Here is a 24,230-nt window from a genome sequence, read left to right as displayed (position 1 = left end):
TCAGGCTAGAAAGATCAAAGTAAGAAGATAATACTTTTTAGCCTTCGTTAGCATCGGGACATTATATATATAATAGTTTTTCTTGGCCTCTTTCATCATATAATTCAGAAAAGTCTTCAAAACTATTTTTTATTATAAAAGTAGTATAAAAGAATATAAAAGGAAAGCACTCTCCTACTTCCAGAAGTAGAATATTTCTTTTATATAATTCCAGAAACTGCCCATGTATTTGCAAGAATATATGTGTATTTTATATAGACACATAGCATGCATGTCTGCTCTGTAACTTGCTTTCTGTGCCCAGTGCCATATTTTGGAGATCTTCCTTTGTTAGCATTGATAAAGCTCCTTCGTCCTCTTTAACAATTGCACAATTTTCTGCAGTCTGAATGTGTAATTGATCCTTTCATCAGAGGATTTTAAGGTGCTTTACAAAGAAAGCATCACTCTTTGGTCTCTCCTGCCTACAGGAAACCTGGTGTGGCCGGAGGACCCGTGGCTCGGGGTTGGGCCAGGCTTTCCCCACTGATGGTAGACACAGCAGGTACAGTGATGCCATCAGGGATTTCCCAGAGGGAGCACCATTCCCTCGGGGTTGAAGTGGAGCCAGAATCTGGTCCTGTTAATGCCCTCCCACCCCTCACCCCCCACCAATACTGCCTTCCCTGTGGTTAACCAGAAAGGACGTCCATTGTTGAGTGGTTTGGCAGGTGTCTGAGAAAATTGCAAGGGTGTAATGACTTCCTCTCTAGTTTGTAGCCAAACTTGAGGGGACTAATACTAATTTTCCAGGATTACAGGTAGCTTCTGTTCTCCAGCACCTTGAAAGGGCTTCTTGATATCCTTTATCTGTTTGCAAACATCGCCTGGGGTATGGGGAATCACAGGTAATTAATTTATGTCTAGTTTGGAAATGCTTGTATCAGACGTAATTCCCCCAGTGTCTGTTTTTTGCCACCAAGTTACCGAGACTGTCTAAAAAGCAGCCTGGGCTGAAAGGTTAGTGACCAGGATGGATCATGAGGGCAGCTAGAAGGCGAACGAGCAAAGGAGCCCTCCTTCACTCAACTGTTTAATTAAGAAAAGGCCTTTGGCCCCCCTTCATCTCCCAACTCTCTCCTGATATTCCTTTGCCCTTCCTGCTTCACTCCCATCAGCTTCCATGTCAAAGGAAAGGCTTCTTTTTATTTAAAAAATGTTCTAGCTCATGGAGTCTCCTTGGCCAGATGAGCAGCTTCAGAGTAGTGATGACCTAGTAAATAGAATCTAAGACCAGAAGGTGTCATGTCCCTCGTTCTTTCATTTACCCTCAGACTTCTCTTTCTTTGCCTTTCATTGGCCCTCCCCTATGGTTTTGCCTGTTGAAATTCTTATCTTCTAGATTTGGCTCTGTCACCATGCAGGTGTCTCTAGTTATCCCAGGGATAAAGGATCCTCACCTCTGCTGCATGTTCCAACTGCCCATTGTCTTTCTCACTGGACCCTGGACATTCTTGGAGGCCTTGCCTTGGAGGTACTGGGATAGACAAGCTTTGTCTCTTCCACACCAGACTGTCCTACTTCCTCTCGCAAGGCTCAGAAGGCACTGTATTCCTAGCAAGAACATGATGCTTGGTTCCTAGTGGGTACTTACTACGTCTGTTGAAAATCTGAATCCATCTAGTTCAAGATCTGCTGTGAGGACTTGGGCTTTGTTGTATCGTTAAATCACTGGCATCTTTTTTGGGATCACTGTATTTGTTCCTTTTGTTGGGTTTTGAGTTCTGGCGATGCTTTAACATTTGAAAAAATATATTTATATTTTTACATGGAAGGTTTTCCTTCCTTCAGTCCCCTAGTAGACTTGAAAAATCTCAGATCCCATTAAGTAACCACATAGGGACAGGTTGTATGTAAGTCTCAACTGTTTCGTAAATTCTCCAGTCAGACAAAAGGGAAACAAATAAATGTAAAATAGGACCCCAGGAAATAGCATCTTGCCGTGCAAGAGGTTGGGCACAATCCCCATCTTGCCACAATATATTTTTGGACCCTGGAAACGCTCCTGAGCTTCTCTCTAACACAAGGAAGAACCTACAATTACAAGTACAATGACATGATTTTACCTCCCTAGGGTGACTGGGGCACAAAGAACTCAGAGGCCCCCGTGGGCGGTGGTTTAGGGCTGCAAGAATGTGCTCTGAAAGAAGGTTCTGTTTGTTTTATGACTTGACACAGACATAAATGGCAGTCCTCAAGACCTTTGTTAAAGCAGCCATTTCCTCCTAAGGTTTTCCATCCTGGAATGTCACCTAAAACATGCTGCGAAAGCTATCTTTGGCTTTTTATAGTCTTCTGAAGACAGTCCAACCTCTTAATGTTAATCAATTTTCAAGGCCCCACAAGGCCAGCTTTGGCTCTGATATATGGTTAAGATGGCAAGTCTGGGAGCTGTAAGGGGATCTATTTCCTATTCCTAAGCAGAAAGAATTAAGATTTCTCCTATTTTCAAAGAGCCCTGGCAAAATTTCTGGAACTTTTTTAGTGACTAATTTTCATTTATGATAGCTCTCTTGTTAGGGAAGTTCTGGTTGACTTTCCTCTTCATTTCCTTTAGGAAACCCATCATGCGCTTTTAGGGATTTTCTCTTTATTTCCTCTTTTCAGACCTTATTAGTAATTAAAATTTTTTTCCTCTGAAGAACATGTATGTTGGGGCGCCTGGGTGACTCAGTTGGTAGGTCTAACTTTGGCTCAGCTCATGATCCCGGGGTCCTGGGATTGAGTCCCGAGTGGGGCTCCCTGCTCCTCATGGAGCCTGCTTCTCCCTCTGCCCCCAGCTCATGCTCTCTCTCTCAAATAAATAAAGTCTTTTAAAAATGTATGTTCATTGAAGAAAATTAGGAAACCACAAAAAAGTTTAAAAGACAATAAGGTAGTCTTAATTTTATCTGCAAGGTTAAAAAAACGTTTAAGCTATTTTGGGGTATTTCTTCTTGAGACATATAGATCTAGATGATCTATTTCAATGTATATATCTATTGATTTGTATTTTGTTTTTCTTCTTCTCAATTCAGCTTAGCATTGGAAGCATTTTCTAGCATTAATAGAATTCTTTATTAACACTTCAAATACTGCATACTATTCAAACTATGAGAAGTTGTATGGTTTACTGTAAGCTCTTCTTTTGCTAGACATTTAGACAGTTTTCATACTGACAACTAAATCTTTGCCTACTTTTTCTATTTCCTAAAAATAGTCTGAAAATTGGAATCACCAGTTAAAAAGGTAAAGCCTTTTTTATTGTGAGAAAATATGCATAACACTAAATATACTAAATACTTAAACCATTTTCAAGTGTACTGTTTAGTGACAGTAAGTACATTCACATTGTTGTATAGCCATCACCATCATCCATCTCCAGAACTTTTTAATCTTTCCAAACTGAAACTTTATACCCATTAAACACTACCTCCTCATTCCTATCTCCTCTCAGCCCCTGGCAATCATCATGCTACATTTTGCTTCTATGAATTTGACTGTCTCATGTAAATGGAATCATACAATTTTTTTGTTTTGTTTTGTGTATGACTTATTTCACTGAGCATAATATTTTCAAATTTCATCCATGTAGTAGGACATATCAGGTTTTCATAATTTTTTTAAGGCTAAATACTATTTCATTGTATGTTTATACCATTGATAGACATTGGGGTTGTTTCCCCTTTTTGGCTGATGTAAAGCAATACTGCTATGAACATTGATGTACAAATCCCTGAGTCCCTACTTTCAATTTTTTTTTGCATATATACCCAAAGTGGTGTTAGAGGTAATTCTACGTTTAATTTTTTTGAACCACCATACTCTTCCACAGTGGCTGCACCATTTTTTATTCCCACTAACAATGCATGAGGGTTCCAATTTCTCAAAACCCTTGCCAATATTTGTTATATTGTACTTAAAAAAATAATAACCATCTTGGGTCACCTGGGTGGCTCAGTTGATTGAGCATTGGACCCTTGGTTTCTGTTCAGGTCATGATCTCAGGGCCATGAGATGGAGCCCTGCAGTGGGCCTTGTGCTCAGCATGGAGTCTGCTTGAGATGCTTTCCTTTTCCCTCTCTCTTCCCCTCTGCTTCTCCCATACTCTCTAAAATAAATAAATAAATAAATAAATAAATAAATAAATAAATAAATAAATAAAAAAAATCTTTAAAAAAATTTAAAAATAATAACCATCTTAATGAGTGAGTGTGACATGATATCTCATTGTGGTTTTGATTTGTATTTTCCTAATAATTAATGATGTTGAGTATCTTTTTGGGTGCTCAGTGACCACAGTCACTTTTTTCTTTAGAGAAATGTCTTTTCAAGTACTTTGTCCCGTTTTGAATTGGATTGTTTGCTTTTTTGGCTGAGTTGTAGAACTTATTTGTATATTCTAGATTTTAACCCCTTATCAGATATGTCATTTGGAAATATTTTATCTCATTCTGTAGGTGACTTTTTCACTTCTAGTGACCTTCAGTGTGTAAAAATTTTAAATTTTGTCATAGCCTGGCTTATCTATCTTTTTCTTTTTTCTTTTTTCTTTTTTTATTTCTATTTTCATGTTTATTTATTTTTAAGATTTTATTTATTTATTCATGAGAGACACAGAGAGAAAGAGGCAGAGACCCAGGCAGAGGGAGAAGCAGGCTCCATGCAGGGAGCCCGATGTGGGACCCAATCCCGGGACTCCAGGATCATGCCCTGGGCTGAAGGCAGGTGCTAAACTGCTGAGCCACCCAGGGATCCCCCTCTTTTCCTTTTTTAGTTTGTACTTTTTGTGATATGCCCAAGGAATCATTGCCAAGTGTAACACCATGATGCTTTTCTCCTATGTTTTCTTCTAAGAGTTTTAAAGTTTTAGCTTTCATGTTTAGGTCTTTGATTTAGAGTTAATTTTTTATAAATGGTGTAAGTTAAGGATTCAACTTCATCCTTTTGCATGTAGATATCCAGTTTTCCCAGCACCATTTGTTAAAAAGACTGTTTTTTTCTCCCATTGAATAGTTTTGGCACCTTGATGAAAATCCTTTGACCATATATACAAAGATTTATTTTGGGGCTCCTCAATCTGTTGTCATTGGCTTTCTGTCTGTCCATATTCATGAATTTCATAGAGCTCCTTGAATGTGTAGTTTAGTGTTTTTCATCAAATTTGGGAAGTTTTAGACATTATTTTTTCAAATAATTCCTTTTCCCTCTCTTCTTCTGGAAGTCCCATTATGTGTATATTGGTATGCTTGATTGTGTTCCATAGGTCTTGAGGTTCTGTTCATTTTTCCTCATTATTTTTTCTTGCTGTTCTTTTTTTTTTTTTAGAGATTTTATTTATTTATTCATGAGAAATATGAGAGGCAGAGACACAGGCAGAGGGAGAAGCAGGCTCATGCAGGGAGCCTGATGTGGGACTCGATCCCGGGTCTCCAGGATCATGCCCTGGGCCAAAGGCAGGCGCTAAACCACTGAGCCACCTGGGCTGCACCCCCCCCCCTTTTTAAAAGATTTTATTTATTTATTCATGAGAGATACACAGAGAGAGAGAGAAACAGAGACACAGGCAAAGGGAGAAGCAGGCTCCATGCAGGGAGCCTGATATGGAACTCAATCCCGTGACTCCAGGATCACACCCTGGGCCAAAGGTAGGCGCTAAACCACTGAGCAACCCAGGGACCCCCTTTTTCTTGCTGTTCTTTTTTTTTTTTTCTTGCTGTTCTTAAAGGATATAATCACAATTGGCCTGTATTAAGGCTCATGGATTCTTTCTTCTGGCTGCTGAAATCTGTTGTTGAGCTCCTCTAGTAAGTTTTTTTTTTTTTTTTTAAGATTGTATTTATTTATTTATTTAGGAGAGAAAGATAGAGCACATGTAGGGTCAGAGAGAGATGGAGAAACAGATTACCTGTTGAGCAGGGAGCCCAATGTGGGGTCTTGATTCCAGGACCCTGAGATCATGATCTGAGCCAAAGGCAGATGCTTAACTGACTGAGCCAAAACAGGTGCCCTCTAGTGAATTTTTTTCTTTTTAAAAATATTTAGTTTATTTATTTCAGAGAGAGAGAAAGAGAGAGAGTATGTGCAAGTATGAGCAGGGAGAGGGGATGTGGGAGAAGCAGACTCCCCACTGAGCAGGGACCCCAATGTGGGGCTCCATCCCAGGATCCTGGGATCATGATCTGAACTGAAGGCAGATGCTTAACTGGCTGAGTCACCCAGGTGCCCCTCTAGTGAGCTTTTAATTTCAGTTATTATACTTTTTAATGGTAGAATTTCTATTTTTCAAAAAAATAATTTTTATCTTTTATTGATATTCTCTATTTGAAACATCATTTTTATACTTTCCTTTAGTTCTTTAGATATGGTGCTTTTAGTTATTTTAATATTCTTAAAATGGCAGAATTTAGTCTTTATCTAGTAAGTCTAGTGTCTCAGATTTCTCAGGGACAGTTTTTACCAACTACTTTTTTTCCTGTGTATGGGCCCTACTTTCTTCTTTGCATACTCGGTAATTTTTTGTTGATAATGGACATTTTAAATAATTTAATGTGACAACTCTAGAAATCACATTCTTCTTCCTTTCTGTGGTTTCTAGTTGTTGCTGTTTGTTTAATAACTTTTCTGAACTAATTTTGTAAAGTCTATATTCTTTGTTGTGTGTGGCCACTGAAGTCTCCTTTCTGTTAGCTTATTGATCAGCTAATAATTGGAAAGATTTCCTTAAATTCTTGGAACCTGTAAGTCTCCAAACCTTTACTGATGGGTTTTAAGCCTTCAATGTTTGGGTAAGTATATTACAACCCTACCTCAGCCTTCACTTTTTGGCTTGAGCAGAACCTCAAGATTAGCCAGAGGCAAGAACTTAGGGTTTTACACAGCCCATTGCACATAGGTGGCCTTCTAGATTCACAGAAATATGTTGGAAAGTTTCAAAGTCCCTTATGAACATCTCATTCCCTAGCTTTTCCTTTTAATTTTTAAATTTGTTTGGTTGCTTCCTCCAACTGTTGTCACTGCCTCAGATAGTAGTGGTGTTTAAACAATTGCCACTGATTGTTTTTAACAAATATGTTTGGGGAAAAATGTTATTTGTACTAAGTGGAATCTGTGGCTGGCCAAATAAAGACAAGACTTGTGAGTGAATTTTTCCAGGGAACTGTTAGATCAAGCAATGACAGTCGTCTGTGAGTTGGGCTTTGCATGAGCTCCAATCTTGTTCTGTGCTTTTCAGAGGATACTTGATGGCTGTGTTTTGCTGTAATTGTGGGGCTATTGGTTTTCAAGTCTACCACAGGGCTGGAAACAGAGGGATGGGACTAAGGCAAGTTTAAATGAAACAAAAACTTGTAAGCCTACTTTGTTACTGAGATTCAGCTGCTTTCTTACATGAACCTTCCTGAGATTGTTGCAAGGCTTTAGTTAATTTAAAGGGTAATTTAAAGGGTAATTTAAAGGGTTCTGAAAAGTTGATTTTGACAATTTTTTAAAAAAAGATTTTATTTATTTATTCATGAGAGACACAGAGAAAGAGAGAGTGGCAGAGACACAGGCAGAGGGAGAAGCAGGCTCCATGCAAGGAGCCCAACGTAGGACTCGATCCCGGGACTCCAGGATCACGCCCTGAGCCAAAGACAGGCGCTAAACCACTGAGCCACCCAGGGATCCCTGATTTTGACATTTTTTGCTTGTGTTCTCGTTATTTTTATGTAGGAGAGGATTTTCAGAGGTCCTTACTCTGCCATTTCTGTTAATGTCACTCATTGATTATGCTGCATGTGGTTTTGTCAACGGGAAGTCAGATGTTAATTTGATTCTTATTAATTTTAGGTACTTTGTTTTTAGGTATTATGAAATTTCACTATAATATATCAAGGTTGATCCTTTTATTCCAAGGATATGTGTACTTCCTCAGCTCTGGGAAATCTTCTACTGTTTCTTTGAGGGGTTCCATGTTTCAGGTTCTCTCTTTTCTAGATGTACTCTTTATTTCTCTGTTAAACTTTTCATTCTTTTACCCTGTTGTTCTTTCCAGGAAAATTTCTCTATCCCACATGTCTGCTTTCTAAGTCTGTCTTTTGCTGTGTTCATTCTGTCACAATAAGGATTTTATTAAAATGTTTGGTGGTTTGTGATTGTGTTTTCATTTCTGATTTCAGAGGTTTAGATAGTGTGTCTGAGAATGTGCTATCCTCTGGTGATAGGACAGGAGCAAGATGTGAGGTTGGGCAGGGTGAATCAGTAGAGTTATCTGGGGGAGATGCTTCCTTTTTTTCTGGGTGAGACCAACTACCAGAAACACTGCCCTGACCTCCTGACCTCCTAATCCAAATGCTGGCCCAAAATATGCCTCTGGGGCCTCCTGCTCCTATAATTTGGTGTGTGTGTGTGTGTGTGTGTGTGTGTGTGTGTGTGTGTATGTGTATGGGACCACCTGCCTCACTCTTCCTACTGCAATGGCCCAAACCAGTTTTTTTTTTTCTTTTTTTCTTTTTGGCCCAAACCAGTTCTGATGAAGGCTCAGAACCCCCTCATCCACACAGCATCCCAATATCTTCTAATTTGAGGCCCTTTGGAGCCATCTCCACCACTGTACTCACCTATATATATTTTAGGCTATTTAATCTGATTTCACCTGTTTTGTGTCTTTCAGGGATGGCTCGTATTTCTTGCCATAGAGTCTTTCTTTCTTTGCTTACCTTCATTGTTTCTGTTTTATTTGTTTAAAATTATTTTCTGTCATTGCTAATGATGTGGAGTGAGGAGAGTAGGCTAGAGTATGTCAACCTTCTTTATCCCATCTCCTCAGGTGACTTTTTAAAAAGTCATTTGGGGGCATTTGGGTGGCTCAGTTGGTTAAGTGTCATACTCTTGATTTTGGCTCAGGTCATGAGCTCAGAGTGGGGAGGCCCGTGTCAGGCTCTGTGATCAGTGGGGAGTCTGCTTGAGGTTCTCTCTCTTCTTCTGCCTTTGTGCCTCCCCCCAACTCACAGTCTCTCTCTCTCAAAATAAATAAATAAAATCTAAAAAAAAAAAGTCATTTGAAGTTTTCCTGGGGACTAAGAATTTAGAATTGATAATCAGAGGAGAAAATAGCTGAATATTTGCTTCCCAATATCTTAATAAGTATTGGGAATTTAAAACCTGAGTACAGGGCACCTGGGTGGCTCAGTTGGTTAAGCATCAGCCTTCAGCTTAGGTCATGATCCCAGTGTCCTGGGATTTAGACCTGCATCTGGCTTTCTGCTCTGCAGGGAGCCTGTTTCTCCCTCCCCCTCTGCCTGCTGCTCCCTCTGCTTGTGCGTGCGCTCTCTCTCTCTGTGTCAAATAAATAAATAAATCTAAAAAAATAATTAAAACCTGAGTACGGAAAAAGTATGGTTTTGGACGGTCCCCTCAACTAAAACTCAAACTTTCTTTATCCATAGTTACATGCCACTTTCCCTCAGAAGCTGCGACTTGACTCTTGCCACCCTTGTTGCTCAAGAACTTTGGTGGCCCAACTGGAGACAGCACCTCCGTGGCTGGAGGCACTGTGTTGAAGCTTTGCAACTTTAGGGAGCGGTCTGGGTGGGGTCATGTTCCAGCTGCACCCCGTAACATTTCCCATGAACTGGTTGTGTTGATAGCTGGTGCTGTCTGCGGTTCACTGTTCTGGCCAACAGAGGCAGAAGAATTGCTTGTGTTGAAAAGCATTGACTCATCCAGCAGCCTCTGGCTGTGGTTTACTCACATGCATTTACAGACCTCTGGGGCTGGCATTTCTGTGAATTCTTTCCAGTTCATTCCTGTTCCTCAGGCTCACCCCTTTACAAGTGCTTGCTTGCCCTGCATGCCTAAAATGACAGAAGGACATCAGCTCCACGCGATAACTTGTCAGTGACTTTCTTTAGGATTCTTCTGTGCTAGTGTGTTATCCTATCCATGTTTGTGGAATGTAATAATAAAGATACTTTGTACATCTCTAGAAACTTCCCCCTGAGGGACTTTTAAACATTTAAAGACAGTAGTTTTGTAATCTCATAAATTTTCAGTCTGAGGTATATGTTTCTTTGTTAATTTTTAAGCAATGAATACGACTTTGAAGATAGCATAGCAGGCTTCTCATTTTACCACACAAAAAAGAGCTCTGTATCCTAGGCTGGTGTAGAAATGTGTCATTTTATACTTATTAGGGGTGTAGATAGACACACAGGCATCTTTCATTTCTTACTATTTCTGTAAAGTTGACTATAAGCTATTTGTCACAAAATTTATTTCATTTCCCCAAGACTTTTTTTTAAAGACTGATTTATTTATTTATTTATTTATTTATTTATTTATTTGAGAGAGAGAGAGAGAGAGAGAGCGAAAACACAGATCGGCAGAGCAGCAGACAGAGGCAGAGGGAGAAGCAGACTCCCTGCTGATCAGGGAGCCCAATGTGGGACTCAATCCCAGGACCCTGGGATCATGATCTGAGCCGAAGGCAGATGCTTGACCAACTGAGACACCCAGGCACCTCTCCCCAAGACTTTTTTTTTTTAACTTTTTTTTTTTAAGATTTTATTCGTTTATGAGAGATACAAAGAGAGAGAGAGGCAGAGACCCAGGCAGAGGGAGGAGCAGGCTCCATGCAAGGAGCCCGATGTGGGACTCGATCCTGGGTCTCCAGGATTAGGACCTGGGTCGAAGGCAGGTGTTAAACCGCTGAGCCACCCAAGGCTGCCCTAGTATCGTAGTTCTTAATTATGTCTGCACACTAGAAACACTTGGGAAGGTTTTTTTTTTTAAAATTTTTATTTATTTATTTATTTATTTATTTATTTATTTATTTATTTATGATAGTCATCACACAGAGAGAGAGAGAGAGAGAGAGGGAGAGAGAGGGAGAGAGGCAGAGACACAGGCAGAGGGAGAAGCAGGCTCAATGCACCGGGAGCCCGACATGGGATTCGATCCCGAGTCTCCAGGATCGCGCCCTGGGCCAAAGGCAGGCGCCAAACCGCTGCGCCACCCAGGGATCCCCCCCTTTTTTTTTTTAAATACAGGCGCATGAAATCTGTTGAGCCTGGAAGTAGACTAGTGGTGTCAGAATGAGGAACTAGAATGAGAACAGGAATTTACTACAAACTGGCACTGACCGGGGAGCTTTTTGGGGTGAAGAGAAGGATCTGCATGTCATTGTAGTAGTGGCTACGCAATTGCATATATTAACTAAAAAATTATTGAACTTAACAGTGAGTGAATTTTGTGGTCTGTCAAGTATATCTTAATAAAAATTTCTTTAAAAGCCTGCCTGGAAATCACTTCAGATCAATAAAATCAGAATCTCTGAAAGTGGGACTCTGGCATTGGCATTTTTAAAAAGCTCCCTAACTGATTTTAATGTTCAGCTAGGGTGAAGAACCAGTGGCCTAACCCTTGTTTGTCTTGGTAGGACAAGCCTGCCCTAGGGCCAAGAATCTTCCAAACAGTAATGCTTTAGTAATGTGATTTGGTTTCTTTGCCTCTCCCTTAAAGTAATAAGGGCTTATAAGACTTAAATATAAAGATGATGGTACATCTGGATTACAGTGCAGCAGTTTGAGTTTGGGGGGCAGTGGTATCTTGGAAATATAGGTGAGTAACTGAATGAATTACTGATGTTTTGGGGAAACTCTAGCCTTTCCATGTCTGATGATCTCGTCAGGACCATGGTGTGGGCAAAGTGAGTGAGGCCCTCACGTTGGGCACCAAATGTAAGGGAGCACCAAAAAACTCGGTGATCAAGATAAATACTATTTTAATGAAATTTAAAAAATAAAAATTGATGCAAAAAATAACAATGACAAAATATCAACATTTTATATGAAGACAAGATCCTCCTATCTCCCTGATGAAGCTTGGCTGTCCTCTCTTCTTGAGAGCTGAGACCACATCCAGCTTTTTCATGAGAAGAGGGCCAGATGACTGTCTGGGCCTGAGGCAGAAGACTCACACCCAGTCCTGGCTGCTGTTGTACCTGCTGGGTGCATATACATCTTGCCTTTCTTTTTGTTGAATAAAAAGGGGACCTGTGGGTTCCTGACTGTGCCCTGAACCCTGCCTGTAGTGGTGAGAAATAACTTCTACTTCTCTCTTCTCCCCTGGGGCACAGGAGAGTAGGAGTGGTTTTCAAGGATGTTTGTGCTGTTTTCCATTTTCTGGTAGGTCTGTGATTCTCTGCTTGATCTCCAAATCTGGAGCTAGGTAATGAGTCCCTAATCTGATAAATTCCTGTTCTCATCCAGGGACAGATCCAGGTTTTGTAGAGTCGGAAGTTTATACTATTTTGAGGGGCCTTCTTTAAGGAAAAGGATACACATTTATAAATACAAAGTTAAATTTAGAGTTTTAGAAGGAGCTCCCTGCAAATGAAGAGCACAGAAGCTTCATTAGCTTCAGGGTAAGATTGTTTCCTTAGTATTTCATTTTCCTTATACGTTTTCAGGATTTCTTTCCCCAGTTTGTTAGCTCACAAGGCCCACAGACTGTAGGACTGTGTTTCGTCTTATTTTCCAATTTCTTTTCTTTCCTTTTTCTTTCTTTCTTTCTTTCTTTCTTTCTTTCTTTCTTTCTTTCTTTCTTCTTTTCTTTCTTTCTTTTCTTTCTTTCTTTCTTTCTTTCTTTCTCTTTCTTTCTTTTCTTTCTTTCTTTCTTCTTTTCTTTTCTTTTTCTTTCTAAAGATTTTATTTATTTTTTATGAGAGGCACATACAGAGAGAGAGGCAGAGACACAAGCAGAGGGAGAAGCAGACTCCCTGTGGGGAGCCCAATGTGGGACTCGATCCCAGGACCCCGGGATCACGACCTGAGCCCAAGGCAGACACTGAACCACTGAGCCACCCAGGCACCCCTTATTTTCCAATTTTGTACTTTCAAAAGCCTCAGAATTTTTTCCTTTGTGAGGTCATGAAATGATTAAGAACGTTAGTTCTAGGGTCAAACTGGCTGATTCTGTAATCTGGCTCTTCCAAACTAGTTGTTTGACTTGGGAGACTTAATTCGTCTTTTTGCCTCTATTTCCTCCTCTACGCTTCACATCGTTCTGCTGAAACAGGACTAAATGAGATAATGCGTGTGAGGCTTAGCACAATACCTGAACAGAGAAGGCACTCAGGAAACGTTTTTAGTGTTCAGGATTCTTGATTCTAAGTGACAGAAATGTACTCTGGGTACCTTAAATGGAAAAAGAACTTATTGGGAAGATGTTGGATAGTTCACAGAATTGACAAGTTTGGAAAAGCAGATGTTGAACATAGGCGGGAATTAAGGAAGGCTGGCAGCAGAAGTAATCTGATTAGAATATTCCGTTCCTGCTGGATACTGCCATTGCTGCAACCCAAATCTATTCCTTCTTCCTGGAATCTCTCTCTCTCTCTGTCTCTCTCTCTCTCTCTTTTTTTTTTTTTTTTTTGAAGATTTTATTTACGTATCCATGAGAGACAGAGAGAGGCAGAGACACAGGCTGAGGGAGAAGCAGGCTCCCTGCAGGGAGTCTGATGTGGGACTCGATCCCAGGACCCCAGGATCATGCCCTGAGCCAAAGGCAGATGCTCAACCACTGAGCCACCCAAGTGCCCCCTTCCTGGAATCTTTTATTAAGATTCAACATCACTGATTCTGTCTAAATCAGCTAAGCCCAAGGTTGGGGAGAGAAGGGTCTATCCTGTTCAGCTTCTAGTGGAGGTTGGTGCCTCTTACAGTGTCAGATTCCACCCAAATAGGGAGAAGGTTTGGATGTGGGGGATCAGAAAAACTCTCAAACTAACACCAATGTTTCCCTTGTGTTTCTTTTTTTCTTTTTTAAAGATTTTATTTATTTATTTATTCATGAGAGACACAGAGAGAGAGGCAGAGCCACAGGCAGAGGGAAAAGCAGGCTCCATGCAGGGAGCCCAACCTGGGACTCGATCCTGGTACTCCAGGATCAGGCCCCAGGCCGTAGGCGGCGGTAAACCGCTGAGCCACTCAGGCTGCCCCCCTTGTGTTTCTTTAAGGTCTAATAGAACTGAGCTGCAGTATGATATCCTGCCAGTAGGTGCCACCCTTTAACATGTGAGTCTGCACCGTAACCTCTTTCAGCGGTAACCTGCTGTGTAGAGAACACAGTGGTATTTATTTACCAAAGTCAAGCGCCAACTATTAGGTTACAGGAAATGGATTCAGTGCTCCCAAATGAAACCTTGCTATCTGTAAGTTTATGTTAATTCTTTGGTACTTATTGATTTTTATCTGACAATAAATAAACTCATTTAAGAATCACTGCCATAGGGGTACCTGGGTGGCTCAGTGGGTTAAGTGTCTGCCTTCAGCTCAGGTCATGATTCCTGGGTCTTGGGATTTAGCCCTGTGGTGAGCTCCCTGCTCAGTGGGGAGCCTGCTTCTCCCTCTCTTGTTGTAGTTCCCCCTGCGTGTGCTCACACGTGCTCTCTTTCTATCAAATAAATAAGTAAAATCTTAGGGGATCCCTGGGTGGCTCAGTGGTTTAGTGCCTGCCTTTGGCCCAGGGTGTTATCCTGGAGTCCTGGGATGGAGTCCCCTGTTGGGCTCCTGGCATGGAGCCTGCTTCTCCCTCTCTCTCTCTATCATGAATAAACAAATAAAAGCTTTAAAAAAAAAAAAAAGTAAAATCTTAAAAAAAAAAAAAAAAAAAAGAATCACTACCATAGTCTGAAAAGTCCTTAATTTTGAGGTTTGACTTGAGTCCATTTATGGCTGTGGTCTTTCCCCATCTATATGCTACTTTCCCCCCATATCTTCAACCAAAATCCAGTACAGCCAAAATCCATATAGCAGCACTGTGTTAGGTGCAGCTGTGAGGATTTGCCAGCAGCCTCTTGCCACATGGATTTCATGCTTGAGTTTTGGAACAGAGAGACCCACAAAGAGAGCTGTAAAATAATGAGGTCAGCCCAATTACAGAAATATGCACATAGTTCAGTCCTGAAGGACACCTGCCCTGGCCTGCGAGGGTCAGGCATGATCTCCTGGAGGATAAAAGTTGAGATTGAACCTTAAAGTTCTTCAAAGTATTCAGTTTATACGTAACATCAATTAGCACACAGGAATTGATCTTACAGGTTTGAAATGCTAAACATCACTGTGAGCTGAAGAACGTAGCCGAGTGCTTGGAACATGGTAGATGCTCCATAATAAATAGCTGTGGATTAATTGGTTTAGGACTACTTGTATGCCTAGGCTGGTATGATCCATAGCATGCTGCTTAATATAGAGTTGATTTTCTAGTATCCTTAAATTGAAACTTATGCATTTAATTCCCACATCAGCTGGCTCATTACACATATAGAATATGCCTCCGTTTCAAGGTCATACATTCGAACCTTGAAGCCCACTTGATCCCAAGAACAGCCCCAAGAGTGGGGCAATGGCTTACTACAGATTCAACTTCCCTGCTGGGAAAAGGAAAGAAAGCCACGTCCTGTGGCAGATGAGCATCAGAGGACAGTGTGCTGCTTGTTGAGATAGGTTCCACACCCAGTCAGGTTCTTATCCAGCTGGGCATCTCTCTAGAAGAAGTTCTTTATTTTGAAGACAGAAAATGACAAATAGGTGTGCAAGAAGGCCAATTAGAAAAAAGTACTCATTAGATTAAGATAAATTTCTATTCCCTGCAATAAATACTGTTACCCACCCCTCCAAGGCCCCCCGAAGAAATCTTTCTTTTCACGTGAAGGTGACTTATTAGAATGTGTTTCCAAAAGAAATCATGGTTCAAACTGATCAGCATGTGGAAGTGTATTTGCCTGGCTGTAATCCTGTTTGAGATCCTGAAACTTACTTTGCAAAGGGAAAAGGTGTGTCTTAAGTTTTTCCCTTTTGAAATTGAAACATAACTTTAAGTTTTATAGCATTTCTTCCTAGTTCTCTGCTTAGCGTATCTAAAACACTGCAGAACCTTGATTTAGGTCACAGTTTGGTTTGGTTTAACTGTAAGTAATAGCTGGAAGATGGGACTGGAGGTGTCCTGGGTCATGTAGGGATATAAGGAAAGGATGTTTTGTAAGTTCTAAGGAAAGGCATGCAATTCAGCCATGGTTGGCTGTGACTATGAACCTCTCTATTTTTTTTTTTTTTTTGACTATGACCCTCTCTAAATGAGATGATGCACGTGTGGGGCTCAGCACAATTGCCTGACACATAGAAGGCTCTCAACAAACATTATTTAGTTGATCAGCCGAGGTTCTTGATTCTAAACAATAAAAACTTACTTATTTTCACAAAAACCTATTTTGTAAGGGCAGTCATAGTCCTGCCCTTGTGTAATCAAGGGGTCAGCTTTCTTCTGCTTCTTGAGAATTACATCTTACCTCTGATTTTTGAAAGTTTTGAGTAGAAAAATTTGCCATGTGTGCAATAAGCAGTGAAGATCCTCCTGCCTGTGTAGGGTTTGTTGCTGTAATGAAATTAAATTTATAACCCAGTTTACCTGATACATGTTCAGTGATTTAAAGAAATGATTTTGTGTTCCATGGGGGACAATGAGCATTTCTTATAAACACAGATATTTTTAATATCCAAATGAATATTTTAGGTGTTATTTCCTCACTTGATATATCTAGGACTTATAAAAACCTTACTGCTTATGTTTTCTCTGACACTCTGTACTTTTTAATGAAAACCATTTAACATTAATTCTCCTATGTTTTAATACAGAGGCCCTGGTCTCTTACTGAAGCTCAAGTGCTCTGGTCTCCTGCCCAAATCTTGCTCCCCAGAATTGATGGGCCTTGGGACTCTCCTCTGCACTTCTAGTGTAATATCTCCAGTTGCTCTGGCCCCCATGCCCAAGAAAACCCTGGGTTTTCCTGTAGGCCAAGAATCCTTCCATTCTTCTTTTTTTAAATGTGGCTCTAAGGTGGCTCCCATTTGTTTGACAAACAGGGATAATAGCTCTTGTCTTAAATAAGTTCAAAGAAAGAGAAACTGTTATAATTCAAGGTGTAGGTGGGGAAAATGACAGTGCTTAATAGAGTACAATGAGGGCTGGCTGGCACTAACAGACTCCCAAGGAGGTCAAGAGGTCCTCCCAGTAGAGGTGATATCCCAGTTGTCTTGGAGAATAAATGAGAATAAGCCAGACCGAGAAGATTAGGAAAGGTATTCACATGCAAATGGCAGTTTCATGGGACTACACGTGGTTCGGTGGGGCTGGCACAGGGTTTAAGGGGAGAATGATCAGAGGTGAGGCTGAGAGGAGATAGAGGCTGTGTCCCAGAGGAAGGATGTCTTGTGTATCACTCTAAGGGGTCAGGACTTTGTACTGTGGAAAGCCATTAAAGAATGTTAGACAAGGAAGTGACATGGTCAGATTTGGTTTTAGAAAGGCCATGTTGGACAGGCTAGGGACTGGTGAGAATGTGATCAATGTCTGATGGAAGATAATGGCAAGGGAAACGGAAATGAGGAGGGATTCTGGAAATTCAAGTAGAATTAATAGGACAGTGTATCTGGTTGGATACAGGCAATGAAGGAGAGAGAAATAGGATTCCCAGGTCTCTGGCTTGGGTGATAGGGTAGGCTTCTGAATCCAGCAGGAAAAGGAAAGGCTTTATGGGAAAGATATTAAGTTTATTTATTTATTTATTTATTTATTTATTTATTTATTTATTTATTTATTTTAAAGATTTTATTTATTTATTCATGAAAGACACAGGGAGAGAGAGAGGCAGAGACACAGGCAGAGGGAGAAGCAGGCTCCATGCAGGGAGCCTGACGTGGGACTCGATCCCAGGTCCCCAGGATCACACCCTGGGCTGAAAGCAGCACTAAACTGCTGAGCCACCCGGGCTGCCCTTAAGTTCCTTTTTTTTTTTTTTTTTAATTTTTATTTTTTTTCCTTAAGTTCCTTTTAATGTGGACTTCAGATGCTTGTCAGACATCCATCTGGAGATGTCCAGTAGGAAGTGGAATCTTTGAGTAGGGACCACAGGGGAGGTCTGGGCCAGGGGAGGAGATGGGCTTACTCAGAGAGGAAGTGAGCATGAAAAAGGAAGGAGTCCAAGCACCTGGAACTACCAAGTCCCTTTCTCTCTGTCATCCCAAAGGCCTAAAAGGGCAACTTGGGGCGTCCCTCACAAGTGTTGGTTGCTCTGGCCTCTCTGCCTTGCCCATAGGGGTGAAAATCCAGAATGCGGGCAAGAGAAATCCTGTGATCCCTTGGCATGGCCATTCTTCTGTCTGGAAAGCTGTTCATCCAGATGCCCCTGTAACTCATTCCCTCACTTCCTTTAAGATTTTGCTCTAAAGTCACATTTTCAATGAGTCCCGGGTTGCATGGGGTTAGAAAGCCATGCAGTTGTCAGGGGCCACAGGTGACTTTGTTTTTACAGTAGCTTGCAAGTCACTTGGCCTTTGTAGCCCCAATTAATAGAGTTTTTCCATCATACGAAGTGTTTTTGCAAGTAGAGTTCTCTGAGAGGAATTCGTTGTGAGGAAATTCTGTGAGTTTGTCCATCTGTTTCATCATCACTCAAGGGGTAAAAGTTTAGACAACCATATAACAGCCATGCACTCAGCTGGCAGCTGTTTGGCTCATCATAACACCCTTGTCCCCCAGCTTTCCACCTCGGTAAACATGTGCGAGGGGGCTGGGGCATGGAGATTAATGGATGGGGGCAGTGTGGCCTTGTCACCCTGCCCTGAGAGTAGGCTCTGATCCATTTTTATAGCTAAGTATTTCTACTCTAGAAAGTTCTGTAGCTCTCTGCCATCTCCCTTTCCACACTGCCAGGAAGGATTTAGGTTATTGAAGATAGGTTAGGATCTTGACATAACCAGGTGTGCTTATCCATTGCTGTCCCTCTTCCTGTCCCCTCATTGGGAGCTTCATGGAGAATTGTCGTCATAGCTGGATGTCCCAGGTGGCATCTTGTGTGGGGATGAGTCAGTATAAGAGGGAGACTTGTATTTCTCACACTATTCACTGCAGGAATACCTGCTTAAGCTACAGACATAGGGGGGTATTCAGGGACTCCCTTTCATATTTCTTTTCCCAAAGCTCTTTCCAGGGGTAGCACCCATCTCCCTCATTTACAGACATCAAGGGCATCTCTGTTGACAGTTATGTCCTGTGATACCTTGCAAAGGCAAGGACGGGCTCGTCTACCATCTGCTTTCTCCACCAGATACAGGGGAGAAGTAACATGGGTTATCGCAGCGCTTTCCCTTCAACGGAGCTCATGAAGAGGCTGGCGGACCAACCCAGGACCCACCAAGATGAATTTGGGTTAGAAGGAGGTGTGCATTCTCAGTGAGAGTTATTAATCCTGAGGAGGCTACAGACTTCCTTTTCTCCAGGCCATGACAAATGCGAGATCTTTGCATTAGTTAGGAATGTGTCGTACTCCTGTCTGAAAACTGGAGGAAGGCTTGAAGGATCGTCTTATGGCAGCTATATCCCTGTGTCTTTGCTTTTTTTTTTTATGATTTTATTTATTTATTCATGAGAGACACAGAGAGAGAGAGAGGCAGAGACATAGGCAGAGGGAGAAGCAGGCTCCCTGCGGGGGAGCCTGATGTGGGACTCGATCCCAGGACCCAGGGGATCACACCCTGAGCTGAAGGCAGATGCTCCCAGGTGCCCCTGCTTTGTTGTTTTTTAACTCAAGGGAGTGAATGTTGAGTAAAGGCCGAAGTAGCAAAAGAATCTATTGACAGAGCTTAGGTTGTGTAAAACAGAGTCAGGGAGGGATCCCTGGGTGGCGCAGCGGTTTGGCGCCTGCCTTTGGCCCAGGGCGCGATCCTGGAGACCCGGGATCGAATCCCACATCAGGCTCCCGGTGCATGGAGCCTGCTTCTCCCTCTGCCTGTGTCTCTGCCTCTCTCTCTCTCTGTGTGACTATCATAAATAAATTTAAAAAAATTAAAAGGAAAAAAAAAACAGAGCCAGGGAAAGAGCAGATTCTCTCTTCTGGGATGGCAATTTTCAAGGCTCTCCATTGTGAAATAGCCTAAAGAGGGAAGTGGCCTTGGTATGATTCATAGCTGGCCCCTCTTTCCATGCTTATAAAAGATGGTGAGCCCGGGCTCGGGGCTAAGGACAAATTTTTATTTGATGGCTCAATTGTCAAATGCTTTGTGCAGATTGCAGGGCATGCCTGGTGCAGTGCTCAAAGTTTCCAATCCTCCTAGGGCTGTTCCTCACACCCACTGAACAGTCTCAGGGAAAATGCTAGAGTATGGAAATGATAAACCAGGGGAAGGCATGCATTGCTAAATAGTGCAATATTAACAGAGAATACAGCCATGAGTTAATACCATTTAGATAGGGGTTTTTTTGTTTGTTTGTTTTTTAGTATTGCCAGAGTTAAAAAATTTTTTAAATGAAACTTTGGGGTTATTCTAGCCCCTACCAGTCTTTCTAATGTATTTCTACTACACTTGCTTAAAACGTTTTGTTTTTATATTATAAAACTAATGTTGGTTGTGAAAAATTAAACCAAGAAAATAATGAGCAAAAGTTGTTTTTCCTTATCCATTCTCCTTCCTGGCACCATGCTGTAAGACGGTGTATCACCCAGGGAACTGCTTCACGGGAAAGGCCTGGTCAGTTGTGGTAGATGAGTTCAGGGAGGTTTGCAATCGCCCAAGCTGGGGATAATCAGGTCGGGGGCAAGAAGGGTGAAAAACACAGGATTGATTTAGGCAAAAATGAGTGTCTGAGAATAGTGGAGGATGAGCCTGGAAAAGTAAATTGGGTCAGGCAGAGGGTCTCAAAGACCAAGAGTTTGGTCTTCCGCACACTGGCAGTGGTGGCTAATTCGAGATTTCTGCATAGGCAGCATCTCTACGGTGCTTGGCCATGTCACCTTGTGGTGGATAGTCTCCAAGGGTTCCTTCCTTTCTGTACATGTATATTATTCTTTCCTTTAAGAAGTAAGAGTTTTTTCCTCTTCCCCTAAACTCTGGGTTGGCCTTCATGGCTTGTGTCACCAATAGAATGGCATAGAAATGGTATTTTGAGATATCTAAGGCTGAGTCATAAGAAGCTGGGATGCCTGGGTGGCTTCATTGGTTAAGCATTAGCCTTCGGCTCTGGTTGTGATCCCAGGGTCTTGGGATGGAGGCTCATAGTGGGCTCCCTGCTCCGCGGGGATCCTGCATCTCTCTTCCTCTGCCTGCTGCTCCCCCTGCTTGTGCTCTCTTTCTCTCTCTCTCTGTCAGAGGAAGAGAAAGAAAGAGAGGAAGGAGGGAAGGAAGGAAGGAAGGAAGGAAGGAAGGAAGGAAGGAAGGAAGGAAGGAAGGAAGGAAGGAAGGAGCCTTGCAGCTTCCTCCTGGGTCCCTTTGAATACTCCATCTGGGATGCTCCCTCTTTGATCTCAGCACCGTGGCAGAGGTCCAAGGCACGCGGAGAGGCCACATGTTTGCACTCTGGTTGACAGCCCCAGCTGAGCTCCTCCACAGTATCTGACAGAAGGAAGGACAACCTGGATCCTTGATAATGCACTAAATCAAATCCAACTCTGACTTCCAGTTACAGGAACCAATAAATCAGTTTTATTGTTTTTAGCCGGTCTGAGTATATATTTATTTATTTATTTATTTATTTATTTATTTATGATAGTCACACACACACACACACACAGAGGCAGAGACACAGGCAGAGGGAGAAGCAGGCTCCATGCACCAGGAGCCTGACGTGGGTGGGACTCGATCCCGGGTCTCCAGGATCGCGCCCTGGGCCAAAGGCAGGCGCCAAACCGCTGCGCCACCCAGGGATCCCCTATTTTTCTGTTTCTTACCATGAAATGCATTCTAAATGAAACAAAGGAGTACTGGATAAGTACTAGATCCAGGGATCCCCTCTTTGCCATGGGATCCAGGGCAATGTCTCTTGATTGGCTTCCTTCTTTCTACATCTTTAAGGGATTCTGTATGTGGCTGGTCTTCATGTTGCCCTCAAGTATCTCATTTCTTTTTTTCTGGATAAAAGCATTTCTCAAAAATAAGAAAGGAAGGAAGGAAGGAAGGAAGGAAGGAAGGAAGGAAGGAAGGAAGGAAAGAAAAAGAATGAAAGAAAGAAAGAAAGAAAGAAAGAAAGAAAGAAAGAAAGAAAGAAAGAAAGGCATTTCTCTCCCCTGGACCTTGTTGCATGCATATTGAGAAATTTCTCTCCTTGAACTGTCAACTACTTTTTACATTTCAGAGTCCTTTCTGTTTGCTCCAGGCATTAAAGCCACCCCACCCTTATTTCACATGTAATAATTGCCATAACATCCTCAAATGTCTACCTTTTTCCAAGAATGTCATTCTCACTAAAAAACTTCTATAGAAGTGGGATGTCCTGGTTAGAACCTGCAAGTGTCGATTTATAGGAAAAGTTTTATTCAGTTTAATTCAGTAAAGTAGCTCTTAATTAAAAATCAGTGCTGACAGAGTTTGGGTAGAATGAATAGTTTCCCTGGAGCCTAATTACCTATGGTTAAACTGACTGTTGAGGTTTTGAACTTGCAGCTCTGAAACAATCTCCCAGTCTGTGAAAAACCAGCCAAGACGGTACCCAGTGAGACCTTAGCCTCATTAAAGCTAAACCTCCTTAACTTACTGGACTCCTGTCTCCAGGAATTTTGAAGGGAGTATTCAGAAATTTTGTCAATTCTCGAACATCATACATAACAAAGTTATGTGTGGATCTGGGTTTTCTGAAATGAAACAAATCTCATGTCCCAAAATGTTGGGATTACAAACCTAGAATACAGATTGTCAGGGGAGTTCTGAGAAGTTCTGCAATTGCCATCCATTTTCGTTGTACCTGGAACCCTAGAAACCTTCATTTTCTCATTCTTACTGGCATCGAGAAGGCAGGGGTGGAGGATGTCAATGCCATGGTTAGAAAGCTCTAGTTCAGAGACATAAACCTCATAAATACAGAAGCCAAGCTCAGACATTTCTGTCCATGTCCACCCCGTGGCAGTGATTCTTCTGTATTCTACGCTCATGTTAAGGGATTCAAAATTATACCTTCCTGGGCACCTGGGCGGCTCAGTTGGTTGAGCATCTGCCTTTAGCTCAGATCGTGATCCCAGGGTCCTGGGATTGACCCCTCAAAGGGTTCCCTGCTCAGCCTGCTTCTCCCTCTCCCCTCTGCCCCTCCTCTCACTTGCCCTCTCTCTCTCTCTAAAATAAATTAAAAAAAAAAAGAAATCTACCTTCCTTGGTATTTGCCTCCTAGAAATACACTTCAGCCCAGCCTCAGAGCATTCTGGAACAAGATACCTGAGTTCTAGGGCTTCTTTGACTTTATTCGCCCTTTGGCTTTGGGAAAGTCACTCAAGAAGGTAGTTTTCATGCATGTAAAATAAGCACCACCTCACAGGGCTGTGGGATGAGACAAGCACAGGATGAGACAGCACGCTGAAAACTGTGGAGCACTAGGTCTGTGCATGTCAGTCTTTGTGTGTTCTCTGTATTCTTTCAAACTGAAAGGGCATTTTTGGTGAAACATTTGAAGCCGTTAGAGGGGGAGTGTCAATTAAAAAACAGGCGGATTTGTAACTTTGCAAATAGATCCTTCTAAAGATGGTCAGCCCATCTTCTTCTACTGGCCCAAGTAAACTTGGAAAGGAAAATGGACAGAACTATTTCCTAATAGTAGCAATATATGGAGGAAGGAGAAGGAACAGAAGGAGAAGCCCCGGTAGACGCTCTGTGGCTTGTCTGCATATCATATTGGATACCCGGCGATTATTTGGTTAATTTGATGGTTGTAGACAGACATAAGATAATTACAAGGAGAAACATTAACTCTGGAACTAGATGATTTGCCCAGATTGACTGTCTAGAATGATCTAATTAACAAGCTAACCAGCAGATCTTTATTTCACTTGAGGCTATGGAGAGTTACAGCTGGTTTTATATAACTGGAAGCAATGCTTAAAAGTATATCATATATTTCTGGTTTAGCACTAAAGGAGCTTTTTTTTCTTTTTGAGTTTTTTGTTCTGTTTCGTTATTTGTTCTTTTGTTTTTAGAAAGTTTTATTTCAAAAAAAAAAAAAAACACATCAAATTCCTAGGCCCTACATTGTATTTCCAGTTGAGATGTATAGTTTTGATGTTGCCCAGGCATTTAGTTATGGGTTATTTAACACCACCACATATTTTAAACTCCCCTTCTCCTCCATTTCATTAGTGATGAGAAGAAGATTACAGCCTACAATCATAGTCTTTATAAAAAGGAAAAAAGGAAATT

The 24,230-nt window shown here is 41.6% G+C and overlaps 1 long non-coding RNA gene across 2 annotated transcripts in view; it reads left to right on the top strand.

Moving 5' to 3' along the window:
* The window catches only part of LOC140624197 (uncharacterized), a 153,155-nt gene that overhangs the window by 46,388 nt on the left and 82,537 nt on the right, over positions 1-24,230 (top strand). The gene's annotated exons all lie outside the window — the stretch shown is intronic.

This window comes from Canis lupus, chromosome 34 (assembly GCF_048164855.1).
Source record: "Canis lupus baileyi chromosome 34, mCanLup2.hap1, whole genome shotgun sequence".
In the NCBI taxonomy this organism is placed as follows: domain Eukaryota; kingdom Metazoa; phylum Chordata; class Mammalia; order Carnivora; family Canidae; genus Canis; species Canis lupus.
Note: the sequence above shows the minus strand (reverse complement) of the source record. Positions and strands in the feature narration are given on the sequence as shown.